Here is a 14689-nt window from a genome sequence, read left to right as displayed (position 1 = left end):
AAGGCGCAGAGTTGGGCAGGGGATGCGCAGGGCGAGGGAAGAGGCAAAGGAAGGGGCTGGGCGGGGGATGGAGAAGGGGCAGGGCCAGGTCGGGGCTGGGCAGAGCAGGGGATGCGCAGGGCACGGCTGGGCAGGGGTTGGGAAGCGCTGGGCGAGGGATGGGCAGGGCGCGGCTGAGCAAGGGACGGGATGGGGAAGGGCAGGGCAGGGGCAGAATTCCCTCTTTGGGTTCCCCTCCGTATGTGTTGTGTCACGCCTGCCGTCACCGTGCCTGCCTGAGCGCGGTTCGGAGATGAGAGGATCGCAGGGAACCGGCACTTACACCGCCTGGGGTTAGCTAGTGCTTGTGTGGCGGGAGCAGGAATTAACGAGGATCTGTCCGTGCAGGGCATTGAGCAAACGGGTAACGGAGCTCACCCTGCATAGGGTGCAGGCAACATAAAACTGGCAAATAAATGGGGCAGGACTGAAGGGCGCGGCCTGGCAAGGTGAGAGAGAGTCACGGGCATTGGCGTAAGCCGGGAGTCCGATGTATCCCGGGAATCACGCTCAAATGTCTGGGGTGAAGGTCACGTGCTTTATCAGATGCATTTCATCCCTGCATGTGGGATGCTGCAGCAGGTTGTCTTTGTTGTGCTCGCAGCTGTGCAAACGTTAGCTGCTGTACCCTGGGTGGATGCTGGGGTCAGTTCACAGCTTCCCTGGGCTTTGTTGGATGTATTTCACTGTTGCTCATTGAATTACTCTAGCATGTAATCAACTTTGACCTTGACTTTGATGGAAGGTTAGTTAATGGGATATGGAGAAAGTGCAGTACAAGTTCAGTGAATAATTCCTGTTAGTTGTCTACTCCCAGATTAAATGGCATGTGCTGTTAAATAAATAGAGGATTTTAAGCAATTCTTTCAAAAACAGAGTTTTCTTGTAAATTTACTGATTTCTAAAACTGAAAAAAGCCACGGTGATAATCCAGTCTGATTTCCGGGTGCCGTGGCTATTGCTTCCTATGTGCAGTTGTTCAGGGATCCTTATGGGCTCCCGTGTGATTTGCTTTCCCTCTTTCATCAACAATACATAGGGACAAATGCTTTGTACAAGCTGATGGAACCTCTCATTAAACATGAAATTGTTTGTATAGGTCCTGAAGAGCTTTGGTATCCTACAGGCAAATGGTTACTCGGTGCCTGTGCCAGGTGCTTTCTGTCAGAAAGGGAAGGGATGGGTGGGACCGCAATAACTAAAACCTTGACAGCAACCCAAAGGAGCCGGCAGAGTCCAGCATCCATCAGCAGCCGCTCTCTTTCTGATCCTCTCTAGGGTTTCATTGCCCACACTGTCCCTGCCAACGTCTCTCTCTTTCTGACAGGCAAATCCCCCAGAGCTGCTGTGCTGCTTAGTGTGTTTGCAGCCAAGCGCCGGAGGAGGGTGAGCGCAGGTGTCTCTGATTCCCAGGTCTTGGCAGAGTTTCCTGCTTTCGACAGTTCAGCACCAAGGGATAAATCCCAGCACTCCTGCATCACTAGGAAGAGCCATAAGACACTGCAGTGTTCAGGGAGCAGGGAAGGAGGTGGCATAAGCTTATAGGACTGTCTCAGATGGTACTTTGGCTGCCCTCAGTGATTAAGGATGGGGTTCATGCTTTCCAGGTTGCTCCAAGAAAAAGGTGGTTCCTCTCCATCTACCAGGTCATCGTCCTTGCGAGGAAGGGATGTCTATGCGCTGGTGTGCTGGCTGTCGGGAGGGTGGAGAGGGCATCCTGGGAAACGATGGCGGGGAGTGGTGGAGAGAGGGGGAGACTGAAAAGCCATAGTTTCTGATCCTCCTCGCAAGGCGAGGCTCAGTCTTGGCGCTGATGAGCTGGGCAGCTGCAGAGCGTGGTGTGAGCGCATCCCCTACCCGTCTGCCCCCTCCTTGCCACGGGAAAAGTGGGGGAGACCAAAGACCCCAGCATCAGGTGTGTGCCAGCAGACTGCAGTCCCAGCTCTGCCTCACCCTGGGGCAGTGCTGAGCTCACTGGTGCCCCTGGGAGGCAGGGGGTGGTCAATGAGTATGTGGGGAGCAGGGGCTGGCGCTTGCTAAGTGGATGGAGCACGCTGGCAGCGTGCGGTGCGGTGTGTCGGGAGCTGGGGCTTTCTGGCAATCTGAAGCAGACTGGAGTCGCACTAGGGACCTTGCCTGGCAGGATCCTATCCCCTTCCTGCAGCCTGGACACAGCAGGTGATGTCAAGTCAATAAAAGCATGTGAACAGTTTAATAATCCCCAAGACCCTGGAGACACCCTGCCTGTCCCTCGGTGATCCTGTCAGGTACCTTGGCTGTCTGCTTGCCTCGGGGCAATCATAGCTGAAACCACAGGTATCTGTGGTGGTGAGCATGGATGAGATGAACAGGTGGGGAGCAGAGTTAATGCTGCGGGTACCAGAGCACATAACTTCATCCACAGGAGGAGTGGGCACTATAGGGCTCTTTCAATGCCTATAGATCGAGCTCAGCATTTTGGGCATTCAAGGCACTCCCTCAAGACAAGGAACTGTCTGGACTAAGAAGCCATTTGTAGTCAGTGAATGAAATACTAGTAAACGAAAACGTCTCAGTGAGGAAAGTTTTTAAAATCATGGAAGCAGTCAGCGTGTATGGAGCCATAATTTGTGCGTTAAGAGAGACACATCTCCAGCCAGGAGCGCTGTGCTCCTGCACGGCCAGCCTGAGCAAGTGTGATGCCTGGTATGATGCAGCTCCAAAACTGCTGTCCTGCAGGTGCAGTGAAGCTCATGTCATCTTTTTTCTGTTCCTGGTTTTCCATTTATGCTTGTCTAGCACCAGGAGAATAGTTACGCGTCTCTTTGGTTTGCAAAGCTGGAGGGAAGTTGGTGGGAGTTTGGTCGGTGACTTCTGGCAGGGCTTTGCTCCTTTGTGCTTGTGAAAGGGAAGCGTTGGATACGGTGGTGGTCGGACATCAGCAGCAAAGGAGGTTGTCCCTTTCCGAGGTGTCCTGGGGTACCCGTGTCCCACCCATTGCCCTTTGGCTGCTAGGATGCAGTCAGTGCTGCTCCTGTCATGGTATAAGCGGAGCTGTAATCTGGAGCTGTAGCAGCGAAAGTAAGCGTAGGCTGTGGTGGGGAGCTCAGAGGCACTTTGGTCCCCATGGACGGGGAAGGATGAAGTGCAGCTTTCACCTGGGGCTCTTTTGTTTCCTCTTACTGCACTGGCGTTTGCAGCATCCCGGCTGTTGTTCTGGCCTTGCATCACGTTCACAGATGGGCTGTGTAAGGGACGTCTTGGCGAGGAAAAGGAGTTCAGCAGGAATCCTTTGAAAGCACGCACAGCCCTGCAGAGCGGAGTTGGGAGCACCGGGAGTGCCGCAGGCAGCCAGGGTGTGTGGGAACCCTGGTTCTCTCTGTGCACTTTTCTTTGCAAAGCTGTAGGGCAAATTGTATCAATTTCAGCTTTGAATGGTCCCTGGTGCGTGCTACTGATTATAACTCATGGATGGAGTTTTGGCAAAATAACTGACAAACAGGGTCACTGTTTAAATAAACAGACAAATTTAGCCAAAGCATTAACTTGGCAGGTAGGATAAATGACACACTAAACGATGAAGGAAAATTTTAAGATTAGGTTAAAGAGAGGAACAGTCAAAGCCTAAGCATGATAACTTAAACCATTCTTAACCAAGAGATTACCTGCAGCTTAAACCTCGGGGCACCAACAGTAAAATACGGCGTTAGAAGTGCAACTTCAGAGCCAGAGTACAAAGTGCTGATGATAACTGGGAGAGACATCTAGGCTAGACCTCAAGGAGAGCAGCCAGGGACCTTTGGCAGTGGATAGACATGGGTGATTTTGGCTCAGACCTTCAGTGCAATCTCCCTCCTCCCATCCTCTCCACGCTCAGGATGTTGCTGAGTATTAATGGGAAAGTCGCACGGCAAGGCAGGAGAAACCTGCACCGAGGCGCTGGCCGACACGGGACCTGGGCAGCCGCGGGAGCTTTGCAAGATGGAGCTCAGGCCTTGCCAGCAGGATGCACACACGTGCTCTGGTGTGTGGTCCCCTGGTCTGACGGAGGTGCCTGTGCACCTCTCTTTCACCCCATCTTTGCTTTCCCCCTGAAAGTGTTGTGGGACATTGTAGAGTTGAGCAGTTGAAGAGCACACGTGCGTGTAAATGAGATCTGTAATCTTGGGCCTTCTGGCACTGCCAGGAAAATAGCAAAGGCTCTACATTCTGCCTCAGGACCCGAATCAGCTGCACATGGTCACTTGTTTCCCTGTGTGGATGTAAGGCCAAGGCTGAGCCAGAGCCTCCCTGTGCCTCCCCTCTCTCTTTGGGAACTCGGCAGTGGCTGGGCCCCCGCAAGGAGAGGGCTGTGTCTCAAGCCAGTTGCAAGTTTTCCAAAGGTGGTGTTCTCTGTGTTGTGACAGAGAAATAAAATGTGGGGGAGACATGACCTCAGAGGAGCAAGCACTTGACAAAACCCAGACAATCCATCTTCCCACAGTGCTGCCAAAACTAGTCATCTGGTGGCAATTTTAAGTCTCCCACAATTACTCTGATTTTCTTTAGATCATTTCTATACAGATTAACTGAAGATACATGTACTGCTTCGCCATAGAGATTTACAAAGGATGCAGACCCAGAGCATCTTATCTGAGAAGGAGCAGCTGCAAAGGATTTGCCCACATTGAGTGTCAGCCAGCCCAGTGGTGCATCCCCGGGCACCCCAAGGCACAGCTTAGTGGCACCCAGGCACGCTCACAGCTCTCAGCCACACGTCTGCCAGCACATGAACTCCCAGCAATTGCAGTGTGGGAGAACCTCTGCCTGCAAACAACTGCATTGATTCTTGCCATTCAGAGGTATTCAAACCGAGTATCTGCTCTCCTGTGTTACGTGGTGCTGTGGGATGTGCTCCCTGAAACCTCAGCGTGAGACAGTGGGCAGCGTGCCAGGAGAAGATGGGTTTTGTTTGATCCTGGCTGGGCTGGGCTTGTATGGGTGGCTCAGTTTCAGGCAGATGCAAAAAGGAGATAAAAAGCTCCTTAACGGCGATATTAAGAAGGTTTTGGCTGGAGACAAAAAGGCATTTTGTTCTTTCTGTGGGTGTTTTTCAGCTTAAACTATATTATTAGTGTCTGAATTTATACTCATGCAGAGGAAATCAGCTTTCTACATCCTCTTTTAATAAGCTAAATTCACTTTGATCAATGTGAAGACTGTTTATATGCAGCGTTTGTAGTGATCTTGGTGCTCAAGAGAGACACAATATATGCATGTTCCCCCTCGGGTGTAGTCAATATGCTGTGTTCGCATAATTTACATAGAAGAAGAGACGTATATGAGACATGGGAGGAGATTCTGTCCCTGCATAAGTGGGTGGGAGTTTTGCTGTCGGTTCAGCCAGGGCAGGTTTTGCCCGCTGCGGCAGGGTACCTCCGGAGTTGGCCACCACAGCTCGCTTGGGTGACTTCTGTGGAAGTGCTTACGGAGAAATTATTGCTTACAGGGACTTATTCAAGAAAACACTTAAATGCATTCTTAAAATTAATCACATGCTTTCCTGAATTGGGGCTCGTGTGCTGTAAGGGGCTGAATTTAGCTCAGCGTTGGCTGAGTGCTGTGGCGTGGCCCTGGGCGGTGCATGCTGTGGAAGTGGCCTGGTTTGCTCCTGCCTGAGCACACACTGGTTGTGCAGTGGATGAAGAGCACCGTTTTATGGAGAGGAGCAAGGCCCCAAGTACACTGTGCAGCTATTTGGGGCCACTTAGCAAATCTCCGGCATGTCTCCTACAAATACCCAGTCCAGAAGAGATGAAGCAATACCTTGGTCCCCCACGCATGCCTGTGTGCTGAAGAATGGGTACTATAGGATGAGCTGTAGTCAATGCATCCATTTCTTCAGGTTTTTGGAGGCTATGACAAGCTTTTGATGAGCACTGAATCTTATCCTTCCCAAGGCATCATTTAAATATGTGTTCTCCTGCCCATTATAGGAAAGCTCTAGGAAGAGAGCAAAGCATCCAGCCCTTACAAGCGTGTGCATATACCTCTTATCACATTTTGCTAGCCTTGTGGCCAGGGTTTTAGCACTTGCTGGGCAAGGCTGAGAGTGGTTTGTTCTGTGCCAGGGACAGTGTCATGAAAATGCAGGTGCCCCTGCATTGACAACATCTGCCCTGACCTGCCACCATCAATGCAGTGAAATGCCTGGAACAGATGGTTGGTGGTGGTGCCTGCAGCTAATGCCAGCAATGCGGTTAGGGATTCGGTGCACTCAAAATGCAGTGAGGGGATGGCTCTCAGGCTTTGTTTCAGCCTCTTCTGGTATCTGGAGATACTGGCAGAGACACCCCACCCAGGACCAGGAGCGTTTGAACCTGGACTACCTGCTGTAGTGCATATTGTAGCATCCTTTTATATATGCAGCTTGGTGGCTCTTACAGCATTTCACTTAGCCCTTTGCACACTGATTTATTATGTCTAATGATGCAAAATTACACAAAGCTTTTGACATTTCTGTGGCCTGAGAATGCAAGTCACAGTCACACACAGCAGCTGAACAGCAGCCAGGCTTGGGGCACACGTGTGATTTAGCTTCCCTGGTTAATTAGCCTCCTCACTCCTGTTCTGTCCAAGGAAGAAAAGGGTAGTTTCATATGCCTTTGTGGGCATTGCTGTCATCTCAGAAATGCTGGAGTATGTTTCCCTGCCACCATCTCCCTCCATCTCTTTCATTCCCTTAAAAAGTACAAATCAAAGCTCTCCCTTGCTGGCTCCTCTTTCCTTCAGCACAGACCTGACTTATCTTTACAGCTTTTCGCTGCCTCCCGCTGCTTCTCTAATGGGGTCAGGTCTGCTCGTTCCTGACCCTTTTCTCACCCCTCTCTCCTTTCTTGCTGAAATGCAATTTTTTCTCTCCCCTATTAATATCTCCTGCCATGGGGCTATCCCTGGGGAGCGGCTGCGGCTGGAAGGAGACCCTGCCTGTTTCAGTCCAGAGCGCTCCCTGCTCCATCATCCTTCTCCTGGCTCCGTGCTGGGTGACATCCCCACCGCAGCTTGTTCCCTTCATCCCCAGAGCAGGGACACTGCATGGGTGCAGCCAGAAAGATGACATCTCTCCTGTGCAGTATTAGGACCTGGTCATGTCAAAGTGCCGTACGTTGCTCTCTGTAACCGCCATATATATAACTGTATTTTGGCAGTGGTCAGGAGCCTGGGATGTGGGTCGGAGCTGCACTGCAGTGTCTGTGTGGAGCAGGGCACATCTCCCGGCAGGTCTGGAGGAAGCCATGGCTCAGGATGGCGGCTGGCCCTATGCCTGCCAGAGCTCTGCCAGCGCTCTGCCAGCCTGCCAAGCCCGTGGCTCTGTGGCTCAGCCCTTGGGGACACAAGGTTAGCTGGAGCGGGGACTCGAAGGAAGTGTTGTGCCAGCTGGAAAGGGGTGGAGGGGCACAGGGAGACGAGAGGCTTGGCAGGGGCTGGGTTTATGATAGGGGCAGGTAGGAAAGGCACGGTCAGGAGAGGAGAAAGGAGCCTTCATCTCTTGGAAGGAGATGGTGGTACTGCTAGGGTGGGCTGAATGCCCACAAAGCTGGTTTTCAAGGAGGCAAACCCAGCTGCCAACAGACAGCCGCTTTCCGTGGCAGTTTGGGGGTCCAGGAAAGTTGCATTCGACTCAGCAGGTTTCCCTCACAGTTCTGCCTTTTCCTCTGTGCCTGGGGAGCCCTAAGCACTCCCTCGTCCCTTTGCATAATGCTTGTTTGGATGTCTTCATCTGGGGGAAACTTTGAGGTGCTTCTGTCGACAATAGCATTTTGACTGCGGGTGGGTTGAAGCGTTGCAGAGCCCGTCCGTTGCAGAGCCCGTCCGTTGCAGAGCCCGTCCACAGGCCCTCCTGTGTTTGCTGGGAAGAAAAGAGTTTAACTTTGCAGTCGCTGCAGCCGTCTGCACCTGCGTCCAATGCCTGCAGCCTGAAGACGGAGCATAGATGGGGGCCTGAGACAAACAACTTCCTGAGCTGATTAAACCACCACTGACATCTCTGGGGTTTGACTTCACTGCTGGTGGTGTTTGCTGTATTGCTAAGGCAACCCAAAACCGTCTTGCGACTTCCTGCGCCGTTTTTCCCCAGCGTTGCTGTATGGGCTTGGGCAAGTCGCTTCACCGTTGCCTGGCTTGCTTTGTGCCTCAGTGAAGCCGAGGAACGTTTCGCCTGCTCGCCTTCGGGGAGGGGCTGCGCAGTTGGCTTGGCCCCACGCGCAAGTGGTTTCTTGAGTGAAAAACAAGAGTTTTTAAGAGCAGGCAGGAAAGGGAGGGGTTCTGCTTATGTGCAATTAATTGCTTTAAGATGTTCTGAAGCTGGCTATTCTGGAACTGGATACTAAATATAAAACTGATACTACATAAATAAATGATGAAATACCAGTGACATCTGCAAAGCACTTTGGGATGCTCCAGTTAAGAACTATATAAATAACATGTATTACTGTCATTGTAATTACTATTTTCCTTTTTTAGCATGCCTGTGCTTACAGAATGTTTTGAGAAGTCGTATCTGGCAGAAATTCAGCTGTCCCATAGAAACCAGTACCCTTTTGCCAATTTCTATTAATGCTATTATTTTCAGAGGAGAAAATCAAAGCTGTGCTGTGTTTTCATATCTCTCATGCTCTGCGGCAGATGCTCAGCTGGATGCAGGTGCAGCTCCGCTGACGTAGAGCTACACTGATCCCTCCCTCTGCTCCTCGTGCAGAAGGGCTGGATTTGAGCCAGGATATACCTGTGCGGGCAGGGACACATGGGACTTCAGGTGTTGTATCTGGGGACTGGAGATGCCGTGGCAGTCTGTACTGAGCTGTCACTGATGTCTCTCACACAGAAGCACTTGGTGATCCTGAGGAAGGTCAGGGCGCAGAGGACAAGGGTGCTGAAAGCAATCTCAGATGCTTGCCCTAATTCACTGCCCTGTGCAGGAGCGGTGCTGGATCATCTCCAGTGTGTGCTTATGCCAGAGATGGGCCATGCCCCCAGCTACCACCCGCCTCTGACGGTGCTTTTCCTATTGACTCTGCACTTGTTCAGGGCATCCTTTTCAGAGGTGATATGTGAAGGTGAAGTGCACGTGGGCTGGAGCGGCGGCACTGCCTCCCAGCCTGGGCCACCACAGGTTGGCTGTGAACTCTCACTGCTTCATTGCAATGCTGCTGCTTTCTGACGGCTGTTTCCGTTGCTTAAATGATTATGCAAGAATCTCAAGCTTTCAGGAAAAAACAGCATTCCTGGCCCTTGTGGCTACAGAACTAAGTTTCAAAATGTGATCTGCTAAAGGCTGTGAAGCGTGGAGTCCACTTCTAAATAAGTGGAAGGGAAATGATGCGCCATACGCTGATTATCCTGACTTCCTGTAATTTCTAAGCCAGTTTGAAGACATTTCAAGGCCTGAATTAGTTTTATTTGCCAGACCTAAGCAGTAATGACAGGTAAACGTTTGTATGTCTACTGACATCAATTTTTTGACTGTTTCTTCAAGCCTTCTCCAAGCTGGTGTCTTGCACTGATGCTGCGCCACTCTCAGAGACAGCGCTGATAACTGCAAACACTTGCTTTGTCACTAGAGAATTGGGCATTACATTGAAAAAGGAGACATCCAAGTTACAAAATACCCAGAGCCCAGTCTGCCCTTTGTAGTGCTCAGATGAGGTTCTGCTGCCACCCGGGGCCATCGAGGCAGGAGGAGGGAGGTGTGGGTTGGTGAGATGCTTTTGCACAGGACTTGAGCGGGGTGGGGGGAAGTGCAGGAGAGGGGGCAGGCTCTTGCTCTGTGCTTTTGGACGGAAAGAGTGAGTCATTTTCACTGCAAGTGTTTTCTTGCAGGGTGCCAGGACTGTGCACCCATCCTCCCCTTTCCCGCCACATGGCTTTTTATTTCTCTGAGAGTTCCTGTCAGATGCAGGCATCTCCATTTAACACAGAGCAGGGGGAGAGAGGGGTACAGCAGCCTTGTGCTCCTTGCACTGTGTTTCAGAGCTGAAGCATGGCATAGACTGGCACGTAATTCCAGTATGGAGATGGGAGTGTGGGGGCTCTCGCCCAGACCCCCATCTAATGAGACCCCTGGAAATGATGCGCTTGCAGCTGTGTCTCCTGCTGTCCAGCCACTGGGCTCCTTTAGCCCTGTGTACCCACTTCTGGGTGTAAAAGAGACAAAGCGAGTCCTGCAGCTTGTTGTGGGGGTGCTGGGAACTGGAGAAGGGAGAGTCTGTTTGCCTGGACTGCCGCTGGGGAAACATTTCCTTCCAGGATCTAGCATGAACACTGCAGGGGAAAAAGGAGGTGCTGGTGTACCCTGCTGAAGGCATCACCTAACAACTCCTCAGGGAGCCCATGCTGCCCGAGGGAGGATCTGTTTGCTGCTGGGAGAGGAGAGCCCTCAGAGGGCTGGCGTGCCATAGATCTGCCTCCCTGTGTTGGTCTGGCCCGTGCAAGCCTGTGTCCTGCTTTCCTCTTTCAGCTCTGGGCTACAGACCATCCACGTGCATCCATGTGCTGTGAGCATCCATGCAAGGTAGTGCTTCCAGCTTCGCTCTGGGATGCAGGATTTGGGTGAGCAGGGAGTGGGGTGCAGGACAGGCTGTCCTGTAGCAGGCAGTGCCCACTGGGCAGATACATCGGAGCTGTCAGGAATGGTGCTCTTTCGGAGGCTGCTAGCTCGCTGCCTGCAGGAGGGCTGTGCAGAGCGTTGCTCTGAGCCATGTTGGCTCCCTGTCAGGCCCCTTTTCCTCACCTCATCCTTCGTCCCTTCCTTGTTGCCCATGGGGCTCCTCTCTCCTGTCTGCAGCACACACCCACTCCACCATCGCCTCTCGGCCTCTCTGTCCCCATCTCCCCACCTCTCGCAGCCACACAGCCCCAGCCTTTCCACAAGCCCCACTTCTCATGACTTTGCCTCTGTGCTCACCTGCCTCCAGCACGGCCCCATCCCCAGCTGAGCAAAACCCACATCCCCCCATCCCACCTGCCCCTGCACCACCTTGGACCAGCTCCTGACACCCTTCCCTCTCCCTGCTTCCCCTGCTGCTGCTCCTCCTCCTCGGGAGGTTTTCCTCCCTTGGCACTTCACAAAATGCTCAGTGTGTTTGCATGTCCGCCCTACAGCCCATCCCTCTCCCCTGTGCTAGGTGCAGACGTTTCCCCTGTGGTCCCAAGCTCAGCATTTTTGTGCCTTCAGCACAGCCAGAATTCCTGTCTGGGCATTCCTCTTGTGTTTTTAAACTTCATTCTCTCTGGCCAGTGTAAAAATAGTTTTGGTCTGCTCATACCCAGCTTTATTGACTATTTTTCATCCTTGTGGTTTTACCATAGCCCATCTCTGCATCTTGCCCTGGGCCCTGCTGTTACATCCAGCTGAGTGCTGGGTTTGCAGCAGGCTCGTGGGCACAAGCTCCCCATCACCTGGTGAGAGCTGCTTCATTGCCTCTCTTCTGATTTCCTCCCAAAATGTGGCTTTGCTGAGAAGCCCACAAACCTTGGCAGTGGCAAGGCTGCGTCGTGTTGTGACTGCTGCCATGTCTGCTGACTCACACTGTCTCCCTGTTTCCCTTCCTCCCCTATTTCTGTTTCCACCTCTGCCCTCTCTCCTGTGCTTTTGAATGCAAAGTCTTTGGGGCAGAGACTTTATTCTGGCTTTGCACAGGGTTATGGCAGTTCTAGGTGCTGGATAGTCAAGCTCAGTGTTTCCCGCTTTTCATTGTTCTTTCTTACGCCCAGGTTCCTGGAAGGATGAATTATGTGTGAATCAGCTTTTTCAAATGAAGCTGTGTAGCCTCTCTGCAAGCTTGAGTTAGAGCGTGTAAATGTGATCAGATGGCAGTGCAGGAACTGGGGGCAGAAAAAATGAAGAGTCACAAATGTGCTATTTTAAAAAAAAAAAAAAAAGCTATTAAAGACCACGCAATTTGAGAGAGCCCTGACCAGAGGGAGATCTTTGAATCCCTGACTTTGGAAAAGCTTTTCTATGGATAGAAATTCCTCAGTTCCATGTGCACATATGGGTTGCCAAGTGAATTTTCTCCATTCCCAGACACCATTTAAATTCTCCCATGTACTGTCAAGTTTCATGAGCAAAATAAAAAATGGTGAGCTCTCTTCACTGTCTGCGAGGTATCTTTGCATTTCCAGATTGCGCATTGCGGTGGGAAGTGGTCCCTCTCTGCCCTGGGCTGTTGCCAGTCTCGGAAGTGATGTGACCGTGACTAATATGTCCAAAGTGTAGTTGTATGCTTCCTTTTTTTTTCCCTCCTTTAGCTTTTAATCAAGACCCCAGATTGACTTTGCCTCCTATTTTCTGTGTATTTCACCTAGTTGGTCCTTTGGGTTTTGTTTTAAAATTCAGGCTTTGCCAGGCTTTCCACGTAAGTGTATTACAGGGTTGTAACACATGAGGCAGTAAATAGGGTGTAAAATGCTTACTAAATTTTGGCGAACAGTTGTACAGTCTGAGGCAATACATCTCTATGTACGTGTGGTCGGTGCTATTTCCTCTTCTTTCTTTAGCTAAAGAACCATCACTTTTAGCATTTGGATCACTTGCGTCTCTCTAGCTGCTTCGTGAGTGTGGATGCATGCACTGGGTAGAGCTTCATTTCTGAGGAAGTGAGGAAACACCATGTCCTGGGTGCTGCCGAACCCGCACGTTTTTCAGTGGAAGGCACAGAGGAAGCGTTGCAGGGCCGGCTGTGCCGGGCAGAGATGCAGCAGTGTGTGTGTTGCATGCACTGGGTAGAGCTTCATTTCTGAGGAAGTGAGGAAACACCATGTCCTGGGTGCTGCCGAACCCGCACGTTTTTCAGTGGAAGGCACAGAGGAAGCGTTGCAGGGCCGGCTGTGCCGGGCAGAGATGCAGCACCGTGTGTGTGTGTGTCTGTCTGTCTGTCTGTCTGTCTGTCTGCTGGCCGTTAGCGCCGTGAGAAGCGAAAGTTGAGCATGGTGTAGCTCTTGCACTGGGCTGGGGGTTGCTCTGGGCTTGGCTTCCGCTGTGCAATGGGAAACGTGCGCTGGCAGCTGACATGGGGCTCGTGTCAACACAAAGGGACGAGCAAATGGGTTAAAGCGGAGCCAAACCAGCCGGGTTTGCCGTTTGCTTCTCTGGATATTATTTTAAATGAGAGCCAGCCTGAAAGGACTGAAAATACAAAAGCTTTCTGATAGTTTTCCTTCGGCCGCTGTTTTAAAAAAATCCTCAAATGAAACATTTTTCCTTCATTTTCTGTACATTCACATCACTTGGATTATACTTGTCATTCTGGGAGAAAAGGATCTCAGAAAAACATAAATCATATAATAAAATCATTGGCACGTTTGTATGGTATACAAACACAGGACACTAGAAGACAGGTGGCTACTGTTTTTCAGGCAATAAAAATTTAAAATAGAAACGGCCTTTCCTGTACTTCCCCACATGAATATCTCCAGCTGTCATTGTGAACCTTTGTTCGCAACAGGCAAATATAAGGAATTTTATAAGCTTTGCAAATGGATACAGAAAGGTGACAATTTAATCTGACTTCTTAAGATTCCCCCCTCTTGGTTAATGGGTAATTCCCTTGCTAAATCTTCCCTTCAAACTCTCTTTGGTGGTTTCTCTCCAGTGGGGGTTTGTGCTCGGGCTGGCAGAGGGCGGTAGGACAAGCAGGGCCCTGAGGATGAGGACCTTTACTTGGGGTTTTCCTTGTGCCGGGCTCTTTGTGCTCGCACTTGGCCAAAGGCAGAGCCTTGCGTTGGTGTTTGTGGGCATGTTTCTGTTGAAGTCATTTCATTGAATTTCCTGTTAAAATGCCAGCCAACTTGCTTGTTGGTGCAGAGTCAATACTCTAATAGATAGGCTGCTCTTTCGCCTATGCCATTGTCCAAGGGGAGCCTCGTGACTCAGCCTGGATGGGGGCTCGAGCGCAGCAGACAAGCCTCTTCCTCGTGCTCTGCATGGCCCCGTGCTCAGGGGAGCAGCAGTTTCAGGGCAGAAGCAGAGGGACAGAGTGCAACATGTGTTTTTGGGAACAGGCTGGTGTGCGGGGCTTGAACCAGTGGGGTTTTTTTAAGAGAGGTGAGTGGGCTCATCTGGGAGGTTACACTGCTCTCCTGTTATCTTTTGATTTAAATCGTGTTTGTTTATGTTTTTCCACTATGGGGTCTTTCCCACGGGTCTTGATTTTTATCCCAGTGCAGTGGGCTGCGGTGCTTTGGGCTGGGAGCTGCTGCCGGGTGAGCTCGGGGTGCTGCAACCGTGGGGGCCACAGGATAAGGCAGCTCACCCCAACCTGCCCACACTGCTGTTGTGCAAGAGGTCAGAGGAACCCGAGGAGCATCACAGTGCACCTGTCTGCCTGCCCTGGGTGAACAGCTGCTGCATGTATGCTGGAGAACAGGATGGCTTTGGCAGCACTGCACCTTTTTTCCTGCAGAAATGGGTTGATTTTGTTGCTGGACTGGCAGCATTTCTTGGTACTTGGATATTGGCTTTCCCTCTGGAGGAATTTGTGGCTTCTAAGACTCTAATTGCTTTAGTGTAATAGTTTTACCTCTGCTTTCATAATGACTTTGGTGGGTGCCATCTGCTGTTGTGACAGCACCGGGCAGTGTGAGGCTGAGCCCTGGATGCCGGGAGGTGTGTGCTTTAACCAAGCTCGTCAGA

Source organism: Aptenodytes forsteri, unplaced genomic scaffold (genome assembly GCF_000699145.1).
Source record: "Aptenodytes forsteri isolate BGI_AS27 unplaced genomic scaffold, ASM69914v1 Scaffold265, whole genome shotgun sequence".
Lineage (NCBI taxonomy): Eukaryota > Metazoa > Chordata > Aves > Sphenisciformes > Spheniscidae > Aptenodytes > Aptenodytes forsteri.
Note: the sequence above shows the minus strand (reverse complement) of the source record.